This window comes from Gordionus sp. m RMFG-2023, chromosome 1, assembly GCF_954871325.1.
Source record: "Gordionus sp. m RMFG-2023 chromosome 1, tfGorSpeb1-WG-v2, whole genome shotgun sequence".
In the NCBI taxonomy this organism is placed as follows: Eukaryota; Metazoa; Nematomorpha; class Gordioida; order Chordodea; family Parachordodidae; genus Gordionus; species Gordionus sp. m RMFG-2023.
Window position 1 is genome coordinate 71,894,347 of NC_088775.1, and position 6,655 is coordinate 71,901,001.

Below are 6,655 nucleotides of genomic sequence, written 5' to 3' on the forward strand. Positions count from 1 at the left end.
TAATATTATATTTACAAAGAATAAATAAATAATAAATGGTTTTTTTATTTTGGTGTTTCGAATTGATCATAAAAATTATAAACAAATAAGAATTATCTGAAAACCCTAAGTTTTCACTCATGTTTATTTAAGAAATTATTCAAATTTCTTATCCTGATTTCCATTCTTTGGATAACTAAAAGCAAAATTATAATATTGGAATAATGTTTTAAATTTAAAAAAGATATTGTAAAAAATTTTCTAAAAATCTTAGAAAATTTTTATTCTCATTTTCCCACTTAAACTTGGGTCCCAAACATAAAAAAATTATATTCGATATATAACTTTGACGTAAATCTTCATTAAAGTTTAAAAACTCTTATTATTAAAAAAATTTTAAAAAAATTTAAAAAAAATTATATCAAAAATTTTATCAAAATGTTTTTACAATAATTATGGAAAGTTATTTAACTATACAAGAATGTTTTTTCACATTATGAAAATCTGTTACAACAAATCATATTAATACTGTACATTATTAAGCCATTTGATGTCAATCAAAGATTGTATAATTTTGAATGGACATAATGATAATTATTAATAATAGATACATAATTTTAATTATAAAAAATATAGACACTTTGAAATGTTCAAAGTAATTTTATAGAAATATTATTTTGTTTCCAATTTATTGAGAAATTAGCATTATGATAAATAAAATGAGTAATAAGATATATACAAAATATAATATTTATGTATACTTCGCAGCGAATTCGCACAAACTATGAATGCAGGGTTAATCATGTTTATGGGTGGAATGAGGTTGAAAGAGTAGGACTCATCCATATGTAAAAATATGTTTATATATAGATTATTTCTTATCATAAAGACATAGTCTCCCTTTTATGGTGACCCTTTTCAGAAACATGGTGACCCTTTTTTCAAAAATCAATTTCTTTTCTTAATCATATAATGTTTTAATTTTATCTTTTTGAAATTAATGATGATCTTTAAAAGTTAAATTTTGATAAACTTTAACCCTTTTGGTCGCGGTAGTGCAAATATAAAACCACCTTTTAACCTTTATATCTTCTAAAGGAGTTGATCATATAAAATGGAACCACCACGAATATATATTAAAAGATATTCTTTTTCATATGTTTGTGGAAGAGTTATTTTTTAATTTTTTTTTTCGCGCCTTTATTTCAAAATACGTTTTTTACGGTGATTTTTCTTAAAATTCCAATTTTAATTATAAGTAAGTATATTTATCAAATATTTTTAAATATATATATTCCTCACTATTTTATCTATCTTTCTAATATTTATTTTTGCTCAAATAAATAATATTTATATATTATTTTGATCTTTTTAATGTGGTATATTAAACTAACCACTGCCACTTAACAACAATATTTTTAATATTTATTTTTTTAAATAATTGATAAATTTTGCCAACTCATTTCGCAATAATTTTAGCTTGTTATATATATGGATGATTATCTGGACATTCCATCTGAAGGTTCTTCGTTAGACAACTCATCCACTGATTCCGAAGATGATTATGAATCGGATACACGTTACCAAATTGATAGTGATGATTATGAATCGGATACACCTTATCAAATTGAAATTGATCGATTTAAAAAAGAAAGGTATATATGCTACCGGAACACTAAACAAAAATAGGAGATACTTGCCCATAAAGAATATGGAAACAAAATTAAAAAGAGGTGAGTTTGACTGGATAAGTGACAAAAATAATATAAGTATAATTAAATGGCGAGATAATCGTGACGTATTTATAATGTCCAATTATATTGATCCGAGATCAGTGGATACTGTGAAGAGAAAAAATAAAAAAGGGGAAGTATTTGACGTAAAATGTCCAATAATGATAAAGATGTATAATAAATATATGGGGTCTGTTGACCATTTCGACCATTTAAAGTCTTTATATGAAATTTCGCGAAAGTGGCGAAAATGGTGGCTACCAATATTCTTTTGGCTGATAGATGCGGCGATTATCAATTCATTCATAATATACAATATTCTTACAGATAATAAACTCTCATCGAAAGAATTCCGAAGACAAATAATTGCTAGCGAATTGGCATACTGTAAAAATGTTAATAGAGATGATAATATTCATAATGATAATAATTATATATCAATGCAAAGAAAAAATAATAAACCTTATATCCTTCCAGAAATTAGACTAAAAAACTCAGCTCATCAACCTCAGGCAGGACCCTCACGAAGGTGTATTTTCTGTAGTACAAAGTTAAATCCCAGAAGAACAAGGTGGTCGTGCAAATCATGCAACGTACCACTATGTCTAAATAAAAATAGAAACTGTTTCGAAAGTTTCCATAAGGTGTCAATGATATGAATTTAAAACCACCAGGGAGAGCCGCCATTTTGAATTAAAAAACTTTTTTCGTGTGTTTTATATTATATTATACTAGAATCAATAAAAAAATTACTAAATATCGTGTTGCAACATATTAATTTTATGAGGGAACCTAAAGGGTTAAAGAATAAAGTAAAGCTTGATTGTCAACTTTTATATATGTGTCCAATTTTAAATGGATTATTATTTCATTTTTTCCGATAAAAATTACATGTTCTTCAGGATCATTATCAGATTAAAGTTGCCATCTGGTCCAAAAGAACTGCTTCGAAGTCTGCGGTAGGCTGCAGGCTAAAAAAAATAAACTTGGATGAAGCGAGAAAGCACCTGCAAATTAATTGCTTTCGAGACGGGTCAATTTCTATTAACTTTTAAGCCCAAGTTCGACCCGAAATATTTTTTCCTAGGTCCCGGAGTAGAAAACCCAAGTTTTTAAAAATTATTTCTGAACCTGAACCATATCTGAACCCTTTTTAAAAAATTTGTAAAAACCCAAACCAAACCCGAAATTTATTGAACTCGGGTCAATCGAATTCAGTAAATTTTATAATTATTAAAATTATATATTAAGATATTTGTATAATTGTAAATACAAATACAAATATTAATAATGTAAATAAGATTTTTTAATATTTTCAAATTATTTAAATATAAACAATATAAATCTTTAAATATTACAGATATTACTTAGTATAAGATTTGTGTGAAGAGGCATCCTTAATTTACGGAGTTGGATTAACCATATCCATGCCCATTTTACCTAATAATAATAGTTTGGAAGAAGTTATTAAACAAGTAAGGCAGGAGAAAATACTTAAAAATGGACCAACGATTGCAGAGTAAAGTATTGGAACGATAATTAATGAATGGTAATTTTAAAAGATTGGATAAGAAAGACAATATTTCGCATTTTTGGGAGTCTGTTAAGCTGCAGCACCCTGAATTATATATTTCATCCAAAATCTTATTTGCTGTTCCTGCAACACAAGTTAATTTATGATATTTTCATATAAATATATTTAATATCGTTTAGTTGAAAGATCTTTTTCACATTTGAAATTCATTCCCACACATCAAAAATCGGGATGAGCTAACAACTCTTGGAAGATATTATGTTAATACGCTTATATAAAAATTTTTTTAATTGATACATGAATATGCTTTATATTTTTTAATATATTTTGCCTATAAATAAAATAAAAATTTTATTTTATATACCAAATTTAGTTTTTTAATTATGATTTAAATATATCAAAAGTTTTCTATATACAATTCAAATATTCCTAAACCGATCTGAACCCGAAACCAAACTCAAGTTCAAAAATATTCCCCTGAACCTAAACTAAACCAAACCCTCTTTTTACCTTGAACCGAACCCGAACCGTTTAATACTTTTACCAGGTTCCCAACCTTAGCAAAAACAACTAACTCACACAACTATACTAAGTGAGACCAAGAATAATATTGTACACATCATATTTTTGTGAAAAATGTACATCAAAATACCTAATGAATTTAAGTAAACACATTTAAAAATACTTTGGGGTGTTTTTAAATCCCATCTGGGCCATCGAGGGTTAACATTAAAAATACCCAATGTAAAAGAACCAATAACCCAACAAATTAAATAGATTTTAACATCCGGCAGGCAAGCCGGTTAAAAATTACAAAGGGAAGCTTTGAAAATACACCCATTACTACCTCTGTAATGAACGTCTATATAATTTTTTATCGATGAAAAAATAATAAATTGCACAAAATGGCATTAAGTAAGTAGGCTCTCATAGAAAAGGTGTCTAATTTTATCTGCAAAAAAAAAAACAATTTATCAGGTTTTATTTTATTCTTAAAATTTAGCACTCCAATAAAAATTATGACATTTGTATGGCCAAAAAAAGTTATAATTTTTTTTTAAAAAACCACTAAATTTTATATCAGATAAATTAAAAAAAGATGTTTCGGAAAAAGGATAATACATATATTTATGAAAAGAGTCCCTAAGTTTCTGAAAAGGACACATGATACTAAAAAAAAGATATAAAATTTTATTTTACTTTATACAATTTAAAGAAATTACGGGTCTAAGGAGGTTCAATTTAAAAAAATCCAAATTATTATAAGACTATCGATTTACTTCAATAAAAAAATCGTTCTAGGCAATATTATTAATTAATAATTAAATAGTAAAAAAGTATAAATAAATATTAATAAGTTTTTATATTATAAATTTAAAGAAAAAACATATATTATATATTGGTTAAATAGTTTAAACCTAAAGATGTAAACCATAAAGTTATATAAATATAATTTATGAAATTAACTAAGGATAAAAAAAATAAGCGAAGCCGAGAGATCTGTGTTGCCATTATGGCCATACATTGAAATGATTTGAAATAGCACTTGATTTTTTTTTCTTTTTCCGATTAGAATATTATTTTAAAGATGAAGGGTGCTTGTCCGAAAAATAAAAAATACGTTTGTAATTATAGGGATAAATTTTAAAGTGAAATCGTTTTCTTTTATTTTAAATTTTCTAAGTGGGTAATTGCAATATCAGGGAGACAAAGATATATATACCGCTGGTTGTAAGACATAAATAATGAGTTAACCATTTGCCCGGGGAATAAAACCCGGGAAATTAAAATTACATGATTTGACTTCTGTTATAGTTATTGAGGTTAATGTGCTCATGTGAGCACAAAAATCTTGAAATTTTAAGAGCTTTAAGTTTGTTGTTAGTGCTTTGATATCCCCTAGAAAAAATGAGGTGATTGATGAGAGTCATTAATGTCAATAAAAATATGATAAGAATACATATTCGACAATAATGTTGCAAATTAGACTAGCTAGGATTGTCTCTAAGTATTCATATTGACCGAATTTGAAATTTAATATGATTACTCAAGCGAGCCTTTTAATAGTAGACAATCAGGAAAATCCAATCACTAGAGGTGTGCTCCAATTTTTCCGATATATAATACTTTGCCTATATATAAAGAACAGTTGTCATATCATAAGCTTTTTTAATCACATTATGTCCCTTTCCAGAATCATGGCAACTTTTTAAAAAACAGGGAGTTCTATTATCCCTTAAAAGGGGAGGTCTGCTTGATTTTAATCAATACGATATTATCAAGTAACATTATGTTGTGATCTGAGTCTGGAAGAAATAGATGCTGATATAGGTAGTTTTATTGGAGATGGCAGACCGATAATACTTCGTTGTTGCAAAGAAGAGATCCTGGAATCAATCGGGATCGTCATATTTATTATTTGTGAATGATTTCACAGATGATTATTGTTATGTATTAAATTGTTTATTGTTATTTTTGTATTTTCTGTAAAATGTTTATTTTTATTATTATATGCATTATATGAATTTGAATAGAAAAAGAAAATGCGATTTGATAACGAATATAAATAAAAATAGATTTCAAGGATTACTTCTAATAATACATTTCAAGAATGGCGTAGTCGATAAAAAGTCTAACGAATTCAAACCTGTGTTACAAAGATTGGTACGACTTAGGATTTTGATTTATAAAATTTTCTGGTAAAGTCTTTATGTATTGCGTTTTGTGAGTTATTTTTATTTTATTAATTTTATTTTTAGTTTATAATTAGGATTTCAAGCATGATTATGATATTTATAATTTTAAAAAAATAGAATAATTAGACTTATGGATAGACCATTACATGAACCTCTATAGAACGAGATGGCCTAGACCTAGATGTGACTACCCCTTCCAATAACCCAGTCAGAATCTGAACAAGTCCGATATAGTCGGTGCCATCAAACGTCTAAAAATGCATAAAGCTGCTGGAGCTGATGGGATCTTTGCAGAACTCTGGAAGATAGAGGTAGACCTAAGTGTCAGCTTATTACTTCCCCTCTTTAGGGAGATTTGGAATACGGGTAAGTTTCCTGACCAATGGATGACATCAATTATACTAAACTTCCCTAAAAATAAGTCCCCAAACTGCCTTAAAGATTACAGAGGTATTGCACTGATTCCAGTCACACTAAAAATATTCACATACATCATATCGGTCAGGATTAAACCAATCATTAACAAGTTCCTTTCTAACGCTATCACATCATACAGGAAGGGCAGAAATACTACGGAGTTGACTATGGCACTTAAGGTCATTCTGGAAAAGGCCAGAATACATAAATCCCCCATCTTTGCCCTAATGATTGATTTAAGTCAAGCCTTTGACTCCATAATTCAGAATAAGATATGGCCCTTACTGGAAAACATT